At 41.4% G+C, this 26,397-nt stretch overlaps 1 long non-coding RNA gene across 1 annotated transcript; it reads left to right on the top strand.

The window, feature by feature from the left end:
• Window positions 1-444: 444 nt before the first annotated feature.
• On the top strand, window positions 445-25,294 carry LOC125007188. The gene is made up of 4 exons (XR_007112661.1): window positions 445-503; window positions 22,507-22,655; window positions 22,838-22,945; window positions 25,114-25,294. It is a non-coding gene; the product is annotated as an uncharacterized LOC125007188 (long non-coding RNA).
• The last annotated feature ends 1,103 nt before the right edge of the window (window positions 25,295-26,397 follow it).

Here is a 26,397-nt window from a genome sequence, read left to right as displayed (position 1 = left end):
GTTCGGAACCAGAGTCTGCGCATTATGCAAATTTTGTCTAATTGTCTTGTGACTTCCTGTTTTATTTTGAAAAGTGACTCTCCTCTCCTGTCAGGTGACTGGCCCTTCTGTCACATGTCATCTGTTTGACTTCCCTGATTTCTGATTGTTTCCACCTGGCCCCACTACCTTTAGGTGTGTGTATATAGTGCATTTTTGTGATTTTCATTTGGTTTTGTCAATAAAGTTGACATCTGTTGTCAATCCTTCTCTGGGTCCGAGTCCTTTTCTGAGTCTCGGCCTAACCCTGAGGAGTGGGACCAGCCTTTGAGGATAAAAACACTTAAGGACCATAAAGAAAAAGAGATCACAATCTCATGGGATGAGGGAGATGTGGACCCAAGTGAAGGACACAGAGGTGTTGAGGCCAGAGGTTCCCAAAAAAGGTCTTCATTCAACACAAGACGCTGCAGACGACAGGAGGATCAAAACTCAAAGAAAAAACGTCACGACAGGGAACAAAGGTAAATGCAGGACTATATACACACACACAGGGGGAGAGGGATGATGAGACCCGGGTGAAACTAATGAGGGAGGAGTACAAAGGTAGAAGACAATGAGCAACGTAAAACACAAGGAGCTGCGTCACCCTGTTTGTAAGATTTGCCTTCTTCAAAACACTCACGTCACTGTGGAGGATCTCAGATACATCTACGCTCATAATATAAAACAACTTCTAACTAATAGTCTTGTGTCATGCACATCCCTTTCCCACTCTCCCTGTGACCTGTTTGAAAACATCTGCATCATGTTTCTCCTCTCTTTCACTCTTCGTCCTTATCTCCTGCTCTGTGCATTCCCGGGTTTTTGCAGTGCGTGCATGAAAATCGTTGACTGTGCCAGAGTTCGTGCGGTGTTGCTGTGGTCAAACACGACACGGAGGTCACGCTAATCTGGGTTGATAGCGGGTCAAAGAGTGATGCGTGCAAGCGCAGGCCCGGATGTGGTGTGTTTGTGCTGTGTGTCTGTCTGGCCATAAAACATGACGACATGAAATGAAAGCAAGTCTTCGGAGTGACGCAAGGTTAATTTAAGTGCGCACACACACACATCCCTGTGATACTATCTTCTTGTCCGTGAACATGTTGCCTTCCCTGACACCTTAGGTTGACCCTAAGCATCAAAACCAAGAGCCCAAAGCTCAACCTAATTCCCTAAAAACGAGTCTCATCCTTCATTTAAGATGTTTACTTTTTTAGCCTAGAATCCAGGCACACACATGTGCAAACACACACAGGCCCGTCCTGACACATAGTAGAGAATTACATCTTGCGACACACCTCTTTCCCTACTACAACTTTCTCCTCATCTCCTTTTCATGCATTCACTATTTAAAAATGCATGCGCTCAAACGCCTGTGTGAGAGACTCATTCCGTGACTGTGAATTGCCTTCGACGAGCAGCAGCAGAGAGGAGGGAGGGGGGGCGTGTTCATGAATGGAGGAGCACTCAGGCAGTGACAGCATCCACGATTTCCAGTCACACACGTGCACAGTCGTGTTTCGTAATTTTCTGAAGACGTTATACTGACTTACATTCACTCTCCAGCATTCTTGGTGTGACCCTGTCTGTGTATTTTCCACAACGTGAACTAAGACCAGCTACAGCGGAGTCTAGTTTAACCTCCTGCGTCCTCATATGGGGACATAAAATTTTAGGTTTGTGGCAGATTATTCGGCTTCATTTAAACTTTTATCCTCTTAGTTAGATATTAGTTGGTGTAAAAACATGATTTCAGCTGATTCATTCTTCAGCTGATCACGTAACAAATGTGCAAAAATGTGCAAAACCTCATCAGATTTTACTATTTACACTTATGTTTTATGCTTATTAACCTTCCTGGTTTAATATTACACACCAATTCTATCAATAGTAACAAACTATAACTTGCTAGCTAATTAATTAGGACTGCATTGTTTGCAAATCTGCTTTTGCACAGCCATGTTCAGACATTAAAATTAAGACATTTTGTTACATATTGGTGACCTTATTATAATAATGTGTGAAGTAATCTCCGTGTCCACGCATTTTTTTCCAAACACTACTTCCCGTTCACAGACGATGCTTAGTTTTTATAGTTCTTAGGTCCTACTAATCCCTAATAAAGACAATTGGAGAAATTAGAAATACGTACCAAACAAAAGGTCAGGTCTCAGGAGGTTAATCATACATACAACACACACATACCGTAAATGGAGGTCTGTTTCATTTAGAACATGAACAGTAGAAGTGTATAGTAACGAATCATTTTGGAGTTGTGCTTTGCTGGTGTCGGCCAGTACCTATCACCCCGCTACCTCAATCAATCTCCACTGAATGAGACTCAAAAAGAGTTTTTCAGACTACAGTCGCAATGTATGGACCGTATTTGCGTCACTCCAACCCTGTAAGCTGCTGTCAGTCTTGTTTGTTTTGTGTCTGTTTTTTTTCTGGTTGTGGATGGCTCAAAATATTTGATTTGGGTGTTTTTCTGTTGCCCACCAGTCGAGGCCAAATTGGGTAATCTTGCAGTTTGACGAGCATGTCTAATGAGAGATCTTCATGTTTCTGCTCTTCTCCGCTTTAACCTTCAACCTCCTGGTCAATAAGTGCCACTTTTCAGATTTCTAATCACAACATATGCAGCACACACACACACACACACAGTGGTGGCAATTCAATTTGCTGCAGCAACTCTACAACTAAATGCCTGGTGACAGCTATTTAACAGTGATGACCCGGGGTCTTGATACTTTAAGTGGCAGAGCAGAGGTGTGGCGCCATCTCATAGCGGTTCATGGCAGGTCGTAGCAAGTGTTGGTTTGATGCTAATTGGGGCGGCATTGCGGTGGGCCAATACGGTGTCGCTAATTGGTGGTCAGGGAGACGTTTCAAGGACACCTCAAGCAGAGGCATCTGCAGCACTCCTGAGAAAGTGCAAACAAACACACACATATGCACAAGTCCTTGGACAAATAGCAGCATCTGTGCCTCTCAGCGGCAGTCAGGGCCAGAACAGAATGCCTGCCTGTTTTCTGCAACGCTACACTGTCTTTCTGAAGGGATTCCATGTTCCCAGCGACTGTATCTGCAGAGGCGATAACTTTGCACGAGCGTCTGGGTCCACGCGTGTGTCTGCATCACTCCGATCCTGCACGCCGCAGATGAGTTCCTGTCAGCGACAGGGAAAGTTCCAGACATGCGAAGGGCAAACTCATCAAGCTCAGAAACCCAGGACAGAAAAACACAAAAGCCTCAATCTCTCCTTCAGACTGCTAAGAGAAGGATTAGGCCTTCTTACCACAGAACAATGGGCGACTGTTGAGCTGATAACGTAATGTTAATCAGTAATGTTTTCTTTTCCGTTGGCATGGGCTTTATACTTGCTATTAACTGTTTCAGAAGCACAAGCAAGGTCCAATCTGTCTTTCCGTGGCGTGATACTAACTGAAAGTCACAAATTCCCTTATTTCTTTATTGAAAAGTGCAGTTATGAAAAATTCAGTTTCGACCTGGTTTATACCGCAGCATCTAATTCCAGTTGTGTAGTACATTATCATTCCAAAATGTGTTTATGGAATCACTTCAGCATCTTACAGCGGAAGCAATCAATCAAAGCTACAGATAATATTTCCATGTGGTGCTTTCATAGCTGATGTGATTCTGCATGAAATGGTTTGGTCCTGCTTTAGCATCCGTGGCTCTCGCGGCAGTTAGTAGTTGCTAGATCAGTCACAATTTTGCCTAGCAGCAAAGGAAATCAGGTTTTCAAAAAAAAGGACAGATGAGAAACAACTTGACCTCCTAACTTCTTCCCCTCTTGATCTCTTGAATGCCACAAACAAGATGCAGCAGCTGCAAAGCATTGTATGTAGAAGTCTGCATTGCTTTACGCATGTTTTGTACATTGCCTGTGTCTGTTGCTGGAGGAGAACTTCCAGTAAGCTAAAACTGATAAAAATAAATAAATAAAATATATCTGAGGTCCGCAATATCACAGGACAGGCTTTGCAGTCTTGTCGTGTTGTCCATTGAAATTCAGCTGGCTAGAAAGCTGGACTACAAAGATTTGATGAATGACTTTGCGAGCAAGAAGGCTCGATGCTTGGCTCTTGGGGATTTAGGCTGAGAAAGGGCCAGTGATAGCTGTCAAATGGCATGGCTTTCTTACTCATGGCATGTTAACCCACCTTTTAATTTAAGCAAAGTTTTTAAAACATGTTGGGTTTCCGTGGCACTCTATGAAACACAACTGGTTTATTGGTGGGACGCTGGTGAAGGATCACGGAGGCCTGAACATCAGCTTGAGAACCTCCTAACTGACAGGTGAATAAGAAGCAGCTGGTGACTCTATGGGGGAGAAATCTGCCTCCGCTATCGAACACACACTAGGGGCCATCACACAATGTCAGGTCATTTTACACGCATCAGTTGCGAGACTAAATTTGAAAAAGACAGAACTACTTGAGGGCCTGGTGTACCTACACAGGTGTTCTTAATTACGGTGGTTGATAAGGCCTATTCTCAGACTGGATGTGGGGTGATTTTTAAGCTTTGCTTACCTGACTCAAGGACAGATGTGTTGTTTACAGATTGTAAAGCCCCCTGAAACTCCCCTGTGATTTGTATTCATAAAACTGACTTGAATCAATGTGAGGTCACCTGACTGAGCCAATACTCTCCAATATCCAAGACAATCACCACAACAACCGTTTGCAATTTAGTCTAAACAAGCTTCCCTTCTAATACACTGATTAGGCATAACATTACGACCACTTACAGGTGAAGTAAATAAGTAACATTGACCATCTTGTGTGAATTCAATGTTCTGCTGGGACACTATTGTATCTGACATTGTTCAGAACAGACACCCCCACCACAGCAGGATTCAGCCTGACATAGCTGCATCAAAAAACATGAAGAACAGCACAAGGTGCTGACCTCGCCTCCAAATTCATTAGATTCCAAACTGATCAAGTACTGCACTGGAACAAGCCTGATCCACAGTGGCCCCTCCAATCAACCCATAGAACCCAGAAGTCCCCTCTAACAATATTCTGTTTCCAGACACCACAGGACACCATCAGAAGGCCAATGTGGTCATAATGTTATGCCTGATCAGTGTATACTGCAGATAAAATGTCCTGGTCAGTTTAAGGGAAAAAAACATAGACACCTGTAGTTGTACCCTGACTGAAGAGGGTGTGGGATTATGCTTCTGCATCTGGTGTGCCCAGAGCCCACGCCCTGACTGGTTATGCCACATTTCCATCTGTGCATTACGTCTGCATTGTTCTGTAATTATGCCACTAAAACACCAGGTGGCAACTGGTCAGCTGTACTCTGCTTCACACAATATTGAGTGGAACTGAGCTGCTCATGTTGAAGTTCAAGCCAATAAATGTGGATCAGCAGTAACTTTCCGTGCTTGTCTGGTAGCTGTGACACATGAACAAGGAAATTAATTTTGGGCCAATCACTAGCAACTACTTTTCTGGGAATGTATACACCAGGTTACAGTATAAGGTCCGGCCTGAAGTCTGAAGATACGGCACTGAACTGTTGCACGACTATAAATTAAGCTTAACACGTACTCAGTTTGTGGCACATTTATAATGTTATCTTAGGAAGAACAGAACTACAATATGATGCATTAAGTCGATGCATGATGTTTTGTTCTAGGGATGGGCAAAATTGATTGATGCTGGTGAGGTGGGATCTGAGTGACGTTAATGTGAGTATTTAGTGATAGAGTTCTGTCAAGGATGACAGGCTCTTAACATGAAGGGGGGGGAAGCACAGTGGCGGTATCGATGCTTTGTGAGAAACTGTTAACTGTGACTATAGTGGATCAACAGGGAGGACTTCTGTTTTACTAACTGCTCATTTGTAGGAAATTGTAGGTGACAGACAAGTAGAGTTGTCATATAGAAATATTGCCAAGAAAAAGGAAGTAAATGATGAATTGTAGTGGACCCAGGATGGAACCCTGCGGGACTCCGCTGGTGACGGGTGAAGTGTTTATGTTGGTTAAATTCATTGCAGTGGCCGAGATATAATTGAAACCAGTTGTGACTGATGCCAATGGAGGCAGGGGAAATGGTATCAAAGGCTGCACTTAGGCCAAGGAAAATAAATAATCCAGAGACTGTTCTGTGCGATGGTCAAAAACCAGACTGAAATTCTTATTATAAGTACTTTGATATTCATGGTTATACTGAGTTACACAATTTTTTTCCAAGTATTTTTGACAGAAATAGCAAGTTTATGATGTAACATAAGTTATTTAGGTTTTTAGGGTCAGTGCCAGGTTTTTTGAGTACTGGGGTAATTGCAGTATTTTGCAGTAGTTGAGGGATGAGGAGAGGAACATGGTCAGGGAGGAATGTATAATGTTGGGTACTAGAGAGGTCAGAGGGGGGAGGCACGCAGGCGTTTGCTAGATGGGTTGGAAGAGAATCTACCTGACAGGCTGATGGTTTGGATGTATGAGGAATCTGATTCAGCAACACCAGTTGGGAGATAAAAACTAGGTAATGAAAAAGAGGGTGGTGGGCTGGTGGAAAAAGGTGAGAGAGAGGTGATTACTTGTGGCATGTCTGACTTGATGCTGAATCTTCAGTATCATATCGGCCCTTGTGAACCCTGTGGTCCTCGGGCAACGGCCTTTTAATCATCCCCAAAGTTAAAACCATAACCCACGGGGAGGCTGCATTAAGCTACTGCAGAGACTGTTGATATTTTTAAAAGGAGGCTCAAGACTCATCTTTTTAATCTGGCTTTCATTTAATCCTGTTTACTCTTTTATTCTCTTATTTTACTGTTCCCATTGTTTAATGATTTTAATGAGTTTTTACTTGTTCATTTATTTATTTATTTTAAGTCTATGTAAAATTTTAACATCATTAAACATTATTTAAAACTTAAACTTTTACATTTCTCTACTTCTTTTCTATATTTTACCAAAAAAATGGACAAAATTCTCGTCTCGTCAGACATTGGTCTCTTATGGGAGTAGCTTCAACAATGACACTGATAGGCCGTCCAGTGACAAAATCAGAACTTGACAGGCAGGTACATCAACGTAACAGTGTAAATTAGCAGGTCGACGCTGCATTGCTGCTAACATCAAAGCTGAGCCGATAAAATCCCTGGTTGATTGCCGGGTCATTGACATCTCTGGAGCCCTTTTCGCATTGAACAAAAAAAAAAAACTTTTTAGGTTTTTCATTCAAAGGGGCTTCAGAGATCCTTCAGGCCTGGACGACTGGGGGGGTTCTGCACCTTATGTGGAGTCTACCCTGGCCTATCCAGGTCGGGGTAGTCTCTGTCGCGGCTCTCGGTGTGGATGGCTCCCCTTTGGCGGTTTTTCCTCACCTGGATCTTCAGTGCCCTGCCATGTTACTGGACCTTCTAACATGCTTTGCACATGCATGTGTGTGGTTGTGCATGTGTGTGTGCACATTTTGTGTGCATGTGTGTCTATATGTGGGGTTGGTTTTTAATATTTGTTGTAATGTTTCAAGTTTCTATTTTGTGTGAAGCACTTTGCGATGCATTTTGTATGAGAAGTGCTATATAATTTAAGTTTGATTGATTGATTCAAATCTTAAGTTGAACTCTTAAAAGTTAGTTACCTAAGATGCACGGCAGAACAAACTGAGGTGGATCTCACTGAATACAGTGCATTACTGTTCCATAGACTTCAGAGGTTTGACAGCTGAACTTGTATTCTACGTCGGAGTTGCAGGTCAGAAAGGTCTAGCAGCGCAGCGCGTCTGAATGGGACCATTGCATGACTGATTGTTCCAGTCTGAAAATGTGTGTGTATGTGTGGACTCACAGACTGGTCAACTTACTCCAGTCTCCTCTCTCCTCTTTGACTGCATGCCTCACTGGGCTAACACTGTCTGGAGCTCCTCCTGAGTGTGTGCAAGTGTGTGTGTGTGTGTGAACGGGAGGAAGACTGTGTGTTTGTGTGCATGTATTGTAGAGATACAGAGAGAGAGAGAGACGGAAAGAAAGACAGCCAGCCCCTGGGAAGTAGGATGGTGTGATAACACTCAGAAATGATAGTTTAGCCCTGGAGAGCACTTGACACGCAATATCTCCTTCCTCAGATCGACACACACACAAACACGCACACACACAGCTGTCACAGTGAAGGGTAAACAAGCAGCGCCAAGGGCTTTGAGAGCAGGCAGGGAGAGGAGACTCGGCCTCATCTGTATGTGTGCGCCAGCGCCGGCGCGTGGGTGGGAGTGGCGTCTGTGTGTATAGCTGTGTGAAACATAAGTAAAGTGGACCAAATTGAGCATATTGCCACTCAAACAATAGACAGTGTGAGACCTGAAAGGGGAAAAAAAGCACAGAGTCAACGTGGACATGCAGCTCCTAAATCTCATCTCACCTCCTGTCTGACTTTTCCCAATTCCCCTCCCACCCTTCACCGGCAGACAGCGTGATGGAATACAAAATGTCAGATATATAGGCACTTCAGGTGGTATGGAAGTGTGTAGGTCTTGCTATTTGCAGCTGACATACAATTTCAGACTCTTCCTATGAAAGGCTGAGACTTTCCCAACGTTAAGCGTGGAGCCCTGAAATATTGTGAAATTAACAGGGTGTGTTTAAATGCAAATAAGAGCTGTGTGCACAGAAATCAATTTTCCCACCGTGACAGCATTATGTGAAGGAGGCCCGAGAATTATCTAATTAACCCACTGGCAGAACTGTTTCTTGTTTGAAGATAAATAATAACTCCTGATCGCTGAATCTAGCACAAAATGACTTGTTAATTGAAGTGATTTCTCCAGTTTGATTTGGGATTTATGAGTTCTAAGGCGTATGAATATGGATTTAGATATGGAACTTCATAACCGGGCTGCAAGAACACGCTGCACCAATCGTCATCCGTTCTGCATTATGTTGTGTCTAAACCTAGAACAGTGGCGGGTCGGTGTCTCATTGTGTGGGGATACAGCGGCTTCATTATTGTCATATTCATATTGTGCTTATTATTTTCCTCTTAGAGTTGATTCAGATTTTGAATACAAAGGACACAATAAGCTGGTGAGAATATGGTGCACACATACTAGAGACTACATGGCCAAAGTGTATACAAAATAGTAAAAAACTACAACAATAGGCCGCCTTTAACTACCGGATTAATAGTAATAGAGGGTATTGCCATCCAGGGCCCGTGGCAAAAACATGGTGAAATGTAGCAGTAAATAAACGTAGAAAATATGGATTATCAGATCAAATTAAGGACAATTGGACTCAACAATGATCCATACAAACTAGTGTGGATTTGGAAAGCTGGATTAGCATCAGTTTCAGTTAGTTTTAGGTCATTTCAGTTATGATAAATATAGCTAAATAAAATATGCTAACGCTAAGAGCTTTACTGAGCTTTCAGTATTACACCAGATGTGATGTTACAAGCCCAGTCCATCTGAAAAACTGACCAGCAGGCTAGCAGTCAGCTACCAACTAGCAACCAACAAGAAGACACCAGTTAACTAGCCTAGCCAACAACAATTGGCAGTATGCGGCATATCATTGGGGTATTCGAGTGGGCACCTCCTGTCACCGATTTCATTAAGCTATGCTTAACAGTGAGTTCCAGGGTCCTGGAGTCACCGCCCTCCATGCTGCCACCACACAACCATGTGATTAGCTTAGCCATACTACTAACTACTAAAACTACTCAGCTAACCTTACCTTTAGCATGCTCCCCAGCTATGATGTTTCCTCCTCAGCCACAGCCACTCACTTGCTCGCTCTGCTGCTAGGTACATGATGTTTACTGCGACCCTCTGTTTTCGCCCATAAATTCCCAGCTTGCACAGGAGAGCAATGGTGGATTTTGCCACATATCCACGGTTACCCCCGCGGGCACCTCACCCTCGCTGCTCAGCTTCTGCTGCCATCTCTGCATATCTAGCTCTCTTGCCATCATTAGCCTCCTCAACTCCTCAGTTTTCCCAAGGGACAGTAAGTCACTTTAGCCATATAACACTGTAGCGTCAGACTGGGTGTTAAAAGGATGATGAGATCACAAATATCCCGTTTGTTTTATTGTTATTTATTGTTGGAACTGAAATAGTTACAGTCGGCCATAACTACACCTACCAACAACACCCAACAAACTTATCTGACAGCCCTGCAGAACATTACTTAAGAAGTACCACAAGGTATGAGTTAATCAAAAAATACAGCATTAATTAATATTACCTCACACTAATTGTGAACCACAACACCAGGCTTCCTCAATCTCGTAATGCAGTGATCCATTTACTTCTCTTTTCTTTCGCAGTCGGAGATATCTGTAAATATATCTCTAACTGCTCTTTAAGTCTGTTGGTTCAGTCAATCACGCAACAGCTCTTCACCCTTTTTTAAATTCATTTTACAATTTAGATGGTATTAAAGCCTGTGATTCAAACTAATGCTGCTAATCTCCATGTTCATCTGTCACCTTTTGCGACTCAGTGGCCGTAACCATGGAGACTTCTTCTTGCTGTTATGTCTTGTGCATACCCTCTGTAACCTTTAATTACTTGATTAATAGTAATAACCTGCAGGACTAGTATCAGAAAACAAGTATACAGTAAACCTACATTACCATACGTTTTTAAGCTCAGTACTACACCGAAAAATAAAAACGGGGAAGAAGGTGACAGAAGGTCAGAGGTTTAAATATACCAGGCAAGAACTGTTCTGCAGAAAACAGTAAATATCACATAGAAAAAAAAGATTTCCCAGTGAAGGAATTTTCTAAGTATGTTTTTGCATTTGTCAAATTACTTATCTCCAAGGACAAGCGCTACTCTGAAAGCAACAAAGCAGAAAACCGCCAACAAAAGAGACACATGACTTCTGTGAGACATGCCCTGAAAATGGTTGGGGGCAAACGCTGAGTCTGAACAAAAACACTGTCAACCTCACATTGGCGGTTCTCTCTCGGCTACACAATTACACCAGATGTTTGAGATGAGATAGAAGCCCATTAAAGCCGTCAGAAAGAACAAGTGCCAAAGTTTTTATTTTAAAATGGGAAAAACTCTGTAATTCTCTCAACTGCTTCCTTCAACATTTTCACTCCTTTTCTATCTGTGCCAATGAAACACACGGTTCATACAACCAATTTCCTTAGAAATAAAAATCTAGTTTAAAAAAAAAAAATGCAAATAGGCTTCCCAGACGTGTAACTCAGCACAGCGTGGCAGCACCTGGAAATTGGTTCTATGGCGGGGTGCACATGTCTCTACAGCTAATGCAATGGAGGAAATCATTTGGCTATCAGAATGGGTTGTGGGTGAAGAAAGGCGGCAGGGAGGAATGTGCCTCCCACCTATCAGCGCATGTTTAAATAACATGACAACCAGCTACGACGAATACAATAACAGCCTTTTGCCAAGATGTAGAATTAACCCCGGACTGAACACGCGCTTACCAAGACTCACGTGCCAGTTCATTAGGTACAGCAATGAAATCGAATGCATTCTAATGTATAACAGCTCACCTTTCTGTAACAGCCTCCAACCTTATTCTTCTTATTATAATCCACCGTATTTGTCCTCCCTATGTATATAGTGTATATTTACTTCTGTCTGTATTCCTTGTATGTTTGTACATAATGCAAATATTGTACATTTTTTGCTTTTACTATTTTTAACTTTTTAAATATCTTTCACCTATTTTTCCTTTTACCACTGGTGCTTTAAGTGCGACTGAGCTACGGTGACCAAGCAGTTTGCCTTGTGGATCAATAAAGTCTGTCTGTGTCTAAGTACCAGTCTTGTACCGAGTAAGAGTGTCATAAGGGTGTCCAAACTATGACCCGTGGGCCAACTGTGGCTCATTGGCTGACAGGAAATTCTCAAAATTTTCCTCATATGGTCCCTCCACACGGGGGGTTATGTCTGGCCTGCCTGTAGGGGTGCAGTCCTGCAGGGTTGTCCTGGCCTGTATGGTTGGAGGTCCTGCTCCTGTTCTTTATGGCCATGGTGTGGGCCCCTGTCTGTCTGGGCCATGGGCTGTGACACCTCTTGGTAGTGAGAAGCTTTTTGAGGGGCGGGCTTAGCTGGAGGCAAAACATCTCAAACACTGCAACTAGGTTAGCATATTTCAATGGACTGTTTTGACCAGAATGGGCAAGGAAAACGCATATCTTAGAGAATATACTAATACACTCAAGTTGACTCTGACTGATGGGACTATATTCATCGATCCCTACACTCTCACTCACTGGATGGATGATTTGACTAAAGGAGGACAAAGAGGGGACAAAGTCTGGTCTGTCTTTATCAAGTGAAGTCTCTCCAACAAAGATATTACAAGAAGTAAGTGGAACCACTGTGGAGAGTAACGTAGTAAATGCAACTTCTGCTTGAACACCCCTGAATCACCTAAATAACATTCCGTTAGCATTAGCATAACTACTAATATGTTTAAAACAATATGGTTAAAACAACAGAAACAAATGTCAGTTCAACACCAGACAATTCAGCAGTACTACAAATACCAATTTCCACAGTTGAATAAACAAATTTCTCTTTTTTTGTTTTTCTCCATAACCTCCATGAAGTTAAGATTTAGTACTGGAAGTTTTACTTTAGTCCTAATGAATCAGCAAGTGGGTGCATCTAATGTCACAGAGAAAAATGCTGGAAAAAAAAAAGTTCAAAGACTCCACAAAGCTTTCAAGTTAGTTGACAACACCAAAAATGCTGAAGAAGACCGCCATAACTAAGATGACAGTGCAGGTGTTAAGTTTAGAGCAGAGCAGCGTTTTCTTTGACTTCGGGGGGTTTAGACATCCACAGCTCTACTAATGAAGGTGTGATGAGAAGGGCTGGGCTGGTTATTTGGAAGGCACTCTGGGAAGTCACTGATGTCCTTTTGGTATATTCAATTTTTTTATTTGACCCCCTCAGAGCTTTTGTGCTCTGGGCTGTCATTAAACAGGACATGAGAAAAATAAATAAATTAAAAAGCTAGAATGGATAACACTTTTCACCATCCATGGAACAGAGTAATTGCCAAACACAAAAATGATATTAATTCCGCCTGATCTGCAGAAATCACTCACATGCCTTCTGCCGGACCCTCTCAGTGTGAAGGATAAGGAGCATAGTTGGGGTTTTTCTACAATATTTCAAGGTCATCTCCTGTTGTGTCTACACTGAAAAAGTAGATTTACACAAGATTTACTTAAAAAATATATTGTAAGTATTTGCACGCAAATGATATAAGTAAAATTTAATGCTGCAATATCAAGTAACACTCACTTGCAGGTATCAAGTAAATTTTAATTAACATGAAACATAACAGTTGTGAAGCTATTAAACATTTACTTAATTACATTTGAGTTTTAAGTTATATTTATTTAAACAAATTAAGTAAAGTGTACTTGTTTTTCATAGGCATAAGTACATTTTATATATCTGTAGTATTTGCAGTTATGAAGTAATTTAGTAGATTTGAAATAACTTTCTACTGTGACGAAAAAAGTTGTTAACTCAAATTAGTGCAGACTGGTGAAAATATAGACATCAGTATCGATACTGAAACGGACACATTTGGTATCGAAAGTATCGGTCGGTACGTCACGAAGTTGCTGTGGGCTTCACGCTGCACAGCACAATCATGCTACTAACCGTGCTAACTAGCTTCATGTCATAAAAAAGAAAAGTACTTTCAAGCTGGTGCTTATATATTTATTTAAAACAGAACAGTAATAACTTGCCTGCGGAATGACTGTCGTTCGCGCTACACTTTTCTCTGTGATCCAGCATGTATCGTACGGAGAGTCAGTCCTACTGTGCGCATGCGTCGTGCATGCGTTTCAAAACGCCACACGTTCAGAGTAAAGTTTATGTAGTATTTCTAGGTTTATGTACATACAACTATTAAACATTTAAATTGTATGGCGAAACCTAAGTAAAACTTACCCTTCCTCCATAATTCAGGTATTACGTTTATTTTATTACGTATTTTTAATTTTACTTTAGAAGCTCTAGTTCTTACTGAATCTTAAAAATACAAGGTAGAAATTATGACAGTTACTCTAATAGAGTTTACTTCACCAAAAAGTCACCTTTTTCAGTGTACTCTCCTGTAAATTGTAATAAGAAAACAGTGTTGTGGCCCATTTATTTATCAAGAGTTCTCTTAATTTGAAACCCAAATGTTTGCAAGTACTTGAATGCAGAACATCTGTTGAGAAGCTAACAATGGGCCAGCTGCCTCGCTCAACAATATGTCATCAGGCTTAATCGTTCACAAGACTGAGTTTGCAATTTTGCATTTTAATACTCCTATGTCTGGTTTTCTTATATACTAATATACCATCGCCTTACTCCCTCTTTTGCTCTCATTGTAACTAGTGCACTTTAATTGAAATGTACAGTGTCCCTCGAACCAATGGTGCACTGGAATGGGAACTAATGGCTGAAGGAAAATGGAAAAGTCATGCAGAAAAACGCATAAAAAATCCAAGTGAGTGCCATTTGAGTGCCTTGACCTGGATTTTTTATGCATTTTTCTGCATGATTTGTCCATTTTTCTACATACAGTATGTTCTTTTGACCAGGTCTATATGGAATTTCACAGGAGAAACAAAGGGAGTCTAAAAAAAGACAATTAGTGGCACCAGTATCTAAGTCCAGCAAGTTTCTGATGGGTTTTACCCACAGAGTTTCCTATTTAAACCTCAATTTCCCACCAGTCTCAGAAGTGAAGAAGCTACTCGGATGAGCAGAGAAATGTCTTCTCAAAACTCTACAAGTCCAGTTGCCTTTTTTAAAAACTCCTTTTGGATTACCATGAGCATTGTTTGTTATGCTTTTCTTTCTTTTCTTTAAGCTCTGCTCCACAACCACCTGCTTCCAGACCATGGATCCTTTTCCTGTTGTCTACCTCTGCATAGTCTGGATAGTCTGACCAGCAGTCAGAGCCATTTTGTTGTAAACAAATTGAATTCCTCGGCCAAGGTTACCTGCATGACTGCATAGACTGTGTAAATGTGGACAACATTTGACGCTGACGCTGTTTTCACTGCTCACAATAAATTTGTGAGCAGGAAAGTTGGTCTGGCTTCCAAGCTATTCCACCAGAATTCTAATAGATTATTAATAATGATTTACAATTGATTTTACAACAATTATGTGATTTTTGATTATTTGATTGATTTATTGACCTGATGCTATGCTTACATTGAAACCTGCAAATAAAACCAGTTACTAAAACGTCAGAAATATCTCAATAGTAATTAATTTCCCTATTTTTGGTTCAGTTTATGGTTAAATTCAAGGTAAACTTTATGGGAGCTCCAACATCTAGCTCGATTTGGTCACACTAGTCGTTTGAGTCCACTTAGAACATTTTTATGTCCCTAGGGCATTGGTCTACAACAGGGGGGTCGTGACCCCTAGGGGTGCGTAGAGGTACTGCAGGGGGTGAGGTTGCAAAATCTTTGGTTGATTAGACATTTTTATATATTTTTTAAAATTTTCCCCCCACAAATTTAAATTTTTTTGAATGCACAATACATGAATTCAACATATTGTAGTGAATGGATAAGGGATAGCTTAATATAAAGTAATAATAAAATAATGATGTATATTTATAAATAGCACTAGGCTATATAGAACACATATAGTAAGAAGATGGTCCCTTAGCCAGAAAAACGTTGAAGATGCCTGCCTTAGGGCTTTCAGCCTAGCGTTTTAACTTTTATCCTGGCACGTTCCATGTGCACAGATCCCTGTCTGGTGGTACCAGGGATGAGAGGAAGTGGGGCAAACGTCGGGATTGACGTTGGTCAGGAGCCAGGCGAGTTACCCTGCCCTCAGCTTGAGTAGTGCTATCATTGATTTCTGTTGGGGTAATACTCTGCTGACGCGAAGTCATAACCCTATCTAAACAGAGAAGCTGATTTACTGATTTCCCGGGATCTAACACAGGTCATAACAAACACAGTTTCTAAGAAATCCGTTCTGCTTTCTTGTCAGAACGTGAAATCAGCACCTTACCTACACCAAGTGCTTCTAAACCCATGGGCCCCAACAAATTGAGCTTTAATGTTGCTGCCCGCTGAGCCGAGCCTAGCTTGTGAGCACTCAAGAACAGAATTTACCTCTTCTATTCTTCATGTGGGGTCCACCGTGAGCGGCTGGTGAACATTATGAACGTTTCCCGGGCCACGAGACAACGGTGCGATCTGCTAAGTCTGCAACACACAGATCACAGCAGGGGGGGCGCAGAAGTAGTCCTTCAGAGTTGACCATCATTTCCCACAGCTAATGTCACAGAGCCACAGCAAGGAAAGCAGTTTTTTTTTTTTTTTTTCAAGCATTGCACTTGCTCTGGTTCATAACTATGTCTTAAGGCTAAAGATGAAATGGTCTTCAAAACATTATATCAACAGGAAAACACACGCATACACGGTATATATACGAATGCCACTGCCACCACCCTTTCAAACGGTTCTTCGGGGTGATCAGATGGAATTTGCATATATTTTTAAATGTAAGCACTGAACTTTGTAATTATGTGAAGTCCTGAGTGTGTGTGATAGGCTCATAATTGTTTGTGTACGGGAAGTGTGTGTGTGTGTGGTGGTGGGGGGGGGGTATGTTTCCAGCAGCGACTGAAAGGGGAGGTGCCCTCGCTGAATGCAGCCCCTCCAGCAGCTGTCTAACACAGCTGTGGCAATTCATAAAATATCTCACTCAAACACAAACACACACACACACACACACATAGGCTGTTAAATCTAAGAAGACCTCCTGGGGATGATACCTTCCTCCTCATGTTTCCGTGACACAGGCGATGATAATTAGACTAATTCAAAGTCTCCTCAGAGTGAGGGACGGAGATGATGCGAATGCAGGCAGACACCCCTTAAAGCACAGCAGCAAGGTAGACACACACACACACACACACACAGAGTTGACTGGGAGTTCATCCAGCGGAGTGCCATATTGTAGCATAACATCATTGCAATGAGAGATCCATAACTTACTGGACTGGTGAGTAACCAGGGGCTGAGTTGGGATTGGATACTGATTAAAGTCTTTGCTGTGACCGGAAGAAAAGGGTGGACGGGGACTTCTACGAACTCCAGTGATAGTTTCCAAAACTCAAAAGTGATGTTGTTCAGTAAAATATCATATGCTGGGTTTCCAAACATACCTTTAGCTAAGTGGGCTACCTACCTGTGCAATAATGGAAAGAAAGTAACAAAGCAACAGATTTAAAAGTCTCTATGTCAAGACTATGGAGCAAAACCAGTAAGTTGGGGAGAGTTGAACAAGTTGGTCGGGCAGTATGTTGTAGAGCAGCGGCTTTCAAAGTGTGAGGCATCCCTCCCCTGGGGGGCGCTAGAGGACTTCAGGTAGAGGCGCTCTGTGAGAAAAAAAAAACCCTGAAAAAAAAGTGTAAACATCTGGTTAGCTAACTACAGTGCGTGCTGGGAAAATCAATTTCCTTTTCATTTAAGTTGTCCAGTTAAAGTCGGATTAAGGCAATTATTAATTTTTTTTTTCACGTGCATGTAAACGAGTGTTATTTGCAAAAAGGGGTGAGGGATGTAACTAATGAAGTAACTTGTGATCTAACTTAGTTACTTTTAAAATCAAGCAATCAGTGAAGTATCTAAGTTACGTTTTAATGGAGTAATCAGTGATCATGTTTTGAGTTTCCTGTTTTATTTTGTTGAGTCCCTAGGTTTCCTGTTTTGTGTTACTCCTTGTGTTCTCCCTTGATTGATTCAATAGTTTCACCTGTGTCTTGTCCCCTCTCTGCCCATGTGTGTATATATAGCCCTGCCTTTCCCTTTGTTACCTGTCATTTTTGTCGTCAACCTACTGTTTTGTCACCTTGCCATGCTTTTTTTGTTGTGTTTTTGTTTGTTTGTTTGTTTTGTCTACCTGCCATTTTTGTTGTCCTGTTATCCTTCTGTGTTGCCTTTTTCTTTATTTGTATTTTCCTGCCCTTTTTCTTTTGACATTGTTTTGTTATCATTAAATACACATCTCCTGGAGTCCTGCATCTGTTTTCCAAATTGTTCTTGTGCTGAGGAAAAGACAAATCTTTCTGTAATGTCATTTTCTCTCATGCTGAAATTGTAGTTTCTCAGATAACTTGAAGCTGGTCCCAAAAGCAAGTATTTGCCCCTAAAAACTCCAATTAAAAATTTATAGCAGCAATGAACCAGTATTGGTATAAAAAGATGGTCTTTATAGCTAATATGTTCATTTAGTGCATTGAACCAAACTCAAAAACATGCCACTGAATCCTTGAAAAACTGATGTGGCTGTCTTTGAGCCTTCACAGACTGGCCTTACTCCCTTCACACCAGAGTCATTTTTGTATTAACCTGGTAAGAAAGAAACATAATTACAAAACCTAAAAGAAAAAAAGTTATGAGTAAGGGTCATGGAAGAACCTCCGTCCAATGTCCCAATGTTCCAACATGCTGTCCTGACCCGGTCTTTGTGGCTGTGATGAAATATAGACTAGTGGCACGATCAGCTCCGGGTCCATCAAATTCCGGCATTTAAATCAAGTCCTGGATTGCACCTTTAACCTGTGCCTGTCGAAATCATACACTGTATAAATATGGACAACATCACTTTCTTGCACTGGCCAAACTGACTTAACTATTTTCCTGGGGTTACGTGCAGCACCATTTTGTAAGTATGGAGTATTTGCAGTACGATTAGAGAGTAGAACCACACAGAGCCACGACATCAGACTTATTTTTAAATAGTTTTTTAACAACTCAGTCCACCACTTAAAGAAGTTGGCATGGCAACTGGTGGTCGCCATTATGTCACATCCTATATCTATAGCATCAAATAACTAACTAAAACTAACTTAATGTATATTTTAGTGTTGACCCAAGTCCCATCCACTAACATGGAGGAGGCAGAGCTTATGACCTATACTTCATGTAGTCACCAGGGGGAGCTCTACTTGCTTTGGCTTCACTTTAGACAAGCTGTTCCCTCTTTATACAGTCTGTAAGTCTTGGTCTAAATTAATAACTTCAGGTCAACTGTCATTAAAGCTGTAGTGCACACTGTTTAATCAACTTGAATCTTCAGAAAGCTTTATTTTGTAACCTTCATTTATATTTCTTTGGGGAAAGAGTTGTGCTTTTGAGTAGATTTACATTCATCTCATCTTCCGTATCACTTAATCCTGCACTAGGGTCGCGGGGGTTGCTGGAACCTATCCCAGCTGGCTAGATTTACATTATATTATTTAAATATATATAGACATAGTTTGTCATATGCCGGTTTTTGTGCCTTGGAGTTTAGGCTAGATTTCATATATATTTATTTTTTTTAGTTTATATAATTATTTTCCTCCTTATTTTCTGGAAGACGGGAAGCAGCAGGCAAACGTTAACTTGTAACTCCAAGGGTTTAGTTTCAAAAGTGCAGGACACTGAGGGAATGATGCAGTATGAGCAACAAACCTGAAATCTTTCTGCTTCTGGAGGTGAGCAAGACACTGCTAAGATAAAGCAAGTCTGTCCAAGAAGAAATCCAACAAAACACAATTCGGGGGAAGAAAATGATGAGCAGAATCAAATAAAAATAAATAAATAATAAATAAACAAGAAGGCGGTAGGAGATTCACAAGAAGACTGGAGTGTAAAATGCAAGAAAGCTGCAAAAAATACAGGCAGGTTGTTGAAACACTGAAAGTAAAACAGACGAAGAGGAAGAGACAAGACTATGGGCATACGTTTGCGTCAGTACACGTGTTCTTATCGACTTGTGAAACCTCATCAGTCCCTGTCCAAGTCCAAATACCCTTATGTGGGACACGTCATAGTGGCGCAATGGTTAAAGAAGCACCCTGCTACCCTACACTGATCAGACATAACATTATGACCACCTTCCTAATATTATAAGGATAGGTCTTCCCCCAGAACAGATGGGACTCATCGGATAATGGACATGGTCCTTCTGAGGGTGTTAGTGGGGGTCTTTGGATCTTATGGATAAAGGGGAGGGGCCACAGATACTTAATCAGTTTGGGATAGTGTATTTGGATGCTAAGTTGTTGTTTTTTTTTTTTTTTTGTTGTTCCTAAACTGTTTTGTGTGTGTGTGTGTGTGTCAGGCTGCATCCTGCAGGGTATGGCAGCTGTCATCAAGGAGTGTCATTGCTAATGGGGTGGGGGTGCCTGGTCTGGTGTAGGTGGGTGGTACATGTCTAAGTAACATCTACACAAATGCCAGGTCCAAAAGTTTCCCAGCAGAACACCGAATTAGCAAAAGATGGTTCGATGTTATTCACTTACTGTCGTTAATGTTGTGGCTGATTGGGGTAAACATATACACAAAGAGTTGACAAGAAAACAAGACACAGGAGAGACTAATAAGGAAGGAGAAGACCAAGTACGGTCTAAATGCGGATCGTGTTCTGCAGGAAAAGAAAAACTAACTGAATAACATCAAGGCAATAGATCAACAAATCTAAAACTGGAAAAAGGCAACTCAAGATTTTTTTTTTTTTAAAAAGAAAACACATTACCAACAAAAGCTTTCTTATTTCCACCGTATGTGGATGTAAGCTGTTAATTTAACTCAAGAATGAACAAAAAATTGAAATTGCAATCTTGACAAAGAACCAGATACAGAGCGAGGCTTGACAGTAATACCCATCTGTTCATCGCTCTCCTGGCAAGAGAGAACTTTTTACAACTTCTTTGAATCTGTGCACTCTGCAAAGCTGCTTTTCATTTGGTGTTTTTAAATGTTTTTCAAGGTGACTTAGATGCTGAACATGTCACCCAAAGCTTATCCAGAGCAGTAAAAGAGCAGTCCTCTAATGCCAGGTCTCATCTGCCTCTTTTTTTTTCTTTTTTTTTATCATGACTGTGGCAATATGAGGACTGTTGTCATTCATGTGAACCACGGACAATCAGGGGGCTTGTCATTCACCCTGGCTGAATCCAGTATTTAGGGGCACAGATAGCCATAATCATACCAATACAAACAACCCTGGGCTCGCTCCTGCCAAGGGCACAGATTACCACAAAAACCCAATTTGGAGCGAGCGTCACTGGAGTCAGAGCGGATATGAAAGGCAGGTTCTTTGTTCTCCCCGATATTTATCTGTCCGAGGCCGAGCAGAGGGGGATATGTCTCTGCAAAGAGAGGTCTCCCGGGTCAGCGGCCCGGTATTAAACTGATCCATGCATGGATCCCAGGGAGGTAACACTACACATCACAAGTGGGCTCCAAGAACAATCTGAGAGAAAAGTGGCACCTTCATACCACCAGAGACATCACTAGGGCTGGGCTGTATGACCAAAAATGTATGACAGTATTTTATTTTTTCATGCATAATCAAGTGTTCACAACATTTTCTTCTGGTTGAGAGAGGAATTAATGCAGTAGATTGACTAAGGATGGACTATTTTACTGTAATGATGAGTAAATATTGTAGAGTTGTAGTAGTAAAACAGGTTTACATGGTCCCGTGTTGGTACTACCTGCTGATGTGAAATCTGAAATTTACAGCTCCGAGATAAAAAAAAAAAGAATTGAATGTTATCATGAAGAAACAGGGACAATTACAATTTAATTTTAACATATTTATTCATATTTAAACATATTTAAACTGTTATGTCTCTAACATCAATGGCAATGACCAACTACCATAATAATTGTTGTTTGGGAGCAACATCTTTTTTTTTTCTTTTTTTTCTCATTCATAAAAACTAAAATTTGGGACTATTTCAGGGACAGCTTTAGCCAGGGGACAGGTCATCCAAAACGGGGACTGTCCCCAGAAATTGGGGACGTCTGGTCACCCTAAAAACAAACAATCGACACAGCACCTTTTTTTCCTCTCCTTTTGTCTTCTCTTTCTGCTGCTTCATTATTCGGACGTTTCCATCTTCACCACGCCTCACAGTGACGCAGTCACACTATGCGTGTTTAAAAGCGCTACATTAAAAATGGTCCGATCTGAAACGGTGTCTCGTGGCGCTTCCTTTCAAACGCTGTGTAATCAAATACACCTGTATATTAAAAATTCATATCATAACGGAAATACCTGTATTCGTTATTACCACCCAGCCCTACACATCACTTCTGAAGCCATGGATGAACTCATCCTAGCTAAGTGTAGTTTCAGTTTAGTCCTCTTTTTTGCAGCTGTCAATTGTCATTATTAACAATGAGAAAGTTAAATCCTATGAGAATGAACAAATAGAATAAGAAAATCTGTCAATATCCGCTTTAGTACAATGCACAAAAAAATGACCACGATTAAGATTTTCATTGTCTCGTTGCAAAGAGTGTGAAAGCGTTTCCTTTCTGGCCTCCTGCATGGGTAAAATTTAAGCCCCAGCTGTCTTTGAGTGATCATCAGAAAACTGCCTGTATTAATCGAACATAAAGAATGTTTTTCTTTTTTTTTCTTTTTTTTTTTTTTTTTTTTTTCCAAGGACTTGTGAGCTGTGCCTGTATGAAAGAGCACATTATCGCGGGCTGCGTGTGAAGCAGATTACCCTTGACTGGTTGCCTGTGAGTCTGGACAGACTGCAGTCCTTGCCTCGCTGGCGCCGACGCAAAGAAGGAGCATGTCAGCAGCAAGGTGAAAAAGTAGCAGTTATGTACATAAAAGAGAGCAAGTCAGAGCGAGGCTCTCCCTGCTTCTCCCATTCTCTGCCTCCTCCTCTGGGTTAAACCAGTGAGATCAATCCACAGCTGTGAAGTGAGGAGGGCACCTTGAAAACGCTGCTATTTATTTGTTTGAAATGTTCCTTTCCTTTCTAGTCTGCTTAAGGCCACTGGGGATACCGCCATTGATTTCCACTTCAATGACTTGACCTCTGACCTCCAAAAGAGACGTGACGTCCCTCGACTGGCTACTAACACAGCCAGGTGTGGTGAGAGAAGTCTTCAAGCCTCTGTTGCGTGGTCTCTCTCATTTAAATATTTTAAAGTTGTTTTATTTATTTATTTATTTTTTTATCCCACTTAGGTTAATTGCAGTCTCTATTTGGGTCCACAACAACAGAGCAATGGGCAGTCACAGATTTGTGCCTGTTTCATATTTTTCCAAAAGCTTAAAAGGTCATTGCCCTCCATTTCAGCTCTGAACCTTGAATCAACTGCAACATTTCAATGTATCTCGAAGTCCTCTTGTATCCTCATCCCACCCCTTCCCTTCCTAACAGGGAGCGGGGGGGTAGCTCGGACACCCGACTGACACAATTTACTGAATGGGAGTAAAGAGGGCTAAGCTAATTCTCTCTGTGGTTGAAAGTCACGGGGTTGTGCGGTGGCAGCATGGAGGAGGGGGGTGACTCCAGGACGCTGGAACTCACTGTTAAGACTTATTGAGGCGTTGTGGGCCTAACCTGACGAAATATCGATGAAGGGAGGTGCAAACCTCAGTGATGTGCGGCATACCGTGTACTGCCATTGGCTAGGCTAGTTACCTGGTGTTTTCTTGTTGGTTGCTAGCAGGCAGCAACCTCCAGGTCTGAGCAATGAAGGCCATGTGGAAGTGCGAAAAAACTGCAGTTCATCAAGTGGCCACTTGAGGCTCCAAAAGGGAGCAAATCCCCATAGACCCCCATGTTAAAAAGCTCTACATTATCAAACATGTTTACAGCCTGGTACAAAAAACTATTTTACTCTCAATTGTATTTCACTATTCATGAAAACTCTATGGATGGTGAATTTTCTTCTAACTCATTTGTTTATTTATTTTTTATTAAGGTTTAAAATTCTGCATAATTAACGGCGTTCCCGCTTTGAGTGACAGGTAGCCTGAGCTAACAGGTAGTTTAGAGTTGGGTGGGCAGGTCTCAACGTCCAGGCTGCTTTAGCTCCGCCCCAACACGACCCCCATGTCCGTATTTGGAGTATCCGAGTGTGGGCGGAGTAAAGCTCATCCAACATGGCGATTACGGGCTCCTCCCACTTCAGGCTTCATTTTCTAGGTTCAGAATCCAATCAGTGATGTCACATTGGGTTTGTCCATAGTATATACAGTCAATGGTTGCTAGCTGGTAGCTAACTGCTAGCCTTCTCGTCGGTTTTTCAGATGGACTGGGCTTCTAAATGTGTTTTGTCTGGGATTTTGCCACAAGGGATTGTAACATTTTATCTTGAGTAATAATGAATTAAAGACAGAGATAATCTACGTATTTTTTTTTGTATCTGGTTCTGCGGTCTGATCCTGGCTTAAGTTCAGCATATGTGAGTGCCATATGAGCGGACTTTTGCTATTTACACGCGGGCTCCCTGTCTGTAATGAAGTCCGGACCACCTGAAGGGATGCTGTCAACTAGTGCAGAGCTCTACAGCGTACAATTCAAGATCAGAGCACATTACAGAGGTCGGCTGGTAGAACACATCAATCAATATTGTCCTAATTATGCAAAGAAGCTGAGTCTCTGCTGCAACAGGATCACAGTCTGAACAAAGTACATCAATTTGCACAAGTTATTGTGTTATCTTTAGGGAGTCGTGACAGTGGATTTTAACAATAACACAGAGATTACATCATTTGTGTAAAACTTCTCAAAGTGCCCGACATTCAAAAGAACTTCAACACCTTTCATGTAGACTTAAGAGATGGAGTCTGGTTAAGTTAATTCGGATCATATTTCCATCACAAAGTTGGCTGCTTTGTTGCAGTTTAGTGAATGGAAATTATTTCAAGAACGCATGGATGTAATAATGGTGGATGAGGCAAGAATGTGAAGGTTGAATTGGCTAATATGTGGATTTGGTTGAAAATTAATGTTACGGTAGAGGAATGGAAAGCTTTTACCGTTAGTTAAAAAATGATTTAACCACATAATGGTGTACAAATTACAAAATATGCGAGGGTGAATATTTCCTTATGCAGGAAATACACTCAGGTTCAAAGCGGAAAAAAAGAAGCAATTTATATTCAAATGCGTGCACATAAACGGCTCAGAATATGTAACGTACATTCAATTTGTGCTTGTGTTGAAGGACTGACATGACTCTATGATGCAATACATGTGGCATCTTTTGTGCTCTTTCTCTGTTTCTTCCGCGTGATGGAACAGGCCAGAATGTGGCAGATGGAAGCAGCCCAGGTGTCATAACAACCAACTGTAACTGGGCTACAACGGTGACACTGGTTCATAAATGTAATGATTTATTAAAATGCACAAGTTTTAAACCTAAATCTAAAATCCTAACATTTAACTTTGATTTTACTTTGTGTGGACGCAAATTCACATTAAAGTCTCATCTACAAAATCCTGCTTGAGCCCTTGTGTTAATGTCATGACAATGAATTTTACTTTTCCAGGTCTGTAGAGGACGATATCATATCAACAGTTTTTCACTTTTCTACCGATTAGTGACGTGCAGATTGATACTGGAATATCGATACTTCTGATACCAGGTCTTTATGCTCTAAGATAGATTCTCAAATCAAAATATCGATACTTTCGATACTTCATTTATTCGAGATAATGTAGTAACACAGTGGAGAGTCACTAAACTATTAACACAGAATAACGATGCAATTAAGATGTTTTCTTTTTATAGTAGTTCTTAATAGTTAAACAATTATTTTAATGGTCCGTGAAACAACATTTTCACATATTACACACTACTTTCTTTTTGTCACATTAAAACCAGTCAGTCTTTTTAAAAGATCGGGCTCCCTCTTAACGAGCCGTGACTCCCATCTCACACCGTGACTGGCATGACTGTCAGTCTTCACTGTGGACTCTTACTGTTTCTCCTCAGGAAAGAAAACATTAGACGAAAGAAAACTTTGTGTGTCCACTATGTGCCGAGAACACATTGCTGCATTGCTGTCTTTGATTGACACTGAAGTGCTGAATACAGCCCCCGGGTAGAACAATAGCTGATTTGACCAGCGTCCAAAGGGTCAGCAGAGACAAAGCCATGCTATCAGCGAGGGTGTTACATCTGGAAAAGCTTGGCTGTTGTAACTCAGCCCTCCTCTCTTCATTTCTGATTGTAGGCAGCTCGACAAAATTGGATGCAATTGTGAGAGAGGGTTGGGAGTATTATTTCAGTACTCATACAGTAGACACCTGCTTTTTTTCTCTGCAGAATACACTGGCTCTGTCCCATCTGGCTTTGGGCTGTGAATGGTTTACTGAGTGGGAAAAAAAAAAAAAAAAAAAAAAAGATGTGTTTTCCGAGCGTATACCCAGCACCACAGTCCATCTTCTACCAGAACGTCCTACGTCGTCTACATCTAGCCTGACCTAGATCCCGCGTGGAAGCTACGACGGCATTTCATTTCTCAGCCGCCTCCGTTGTCAGTTAATAACCTGCAACCTGCAGGAAGCATCGCTCCGTGGCAG

Source organism: Mugil cephalus, chromosome 4 (assembly GCF_022458985.1).
Source record: "Mugil cephalus isolate CIBA_MC_2020 chromosome 4, CIBA_Mcephalus_1.1, whole genome shotgun sequence".
Taxonomy (NCBI): domain Eukaryota; kingdom Metazoa; phylum Chordata; class Actinopteri; order Mugiliformes; family Mugilidae; genus Mugil; species Mugil cephalus.
This window is presented reverse-complemented; position numbering and strand designations above follow the sequence as displayed.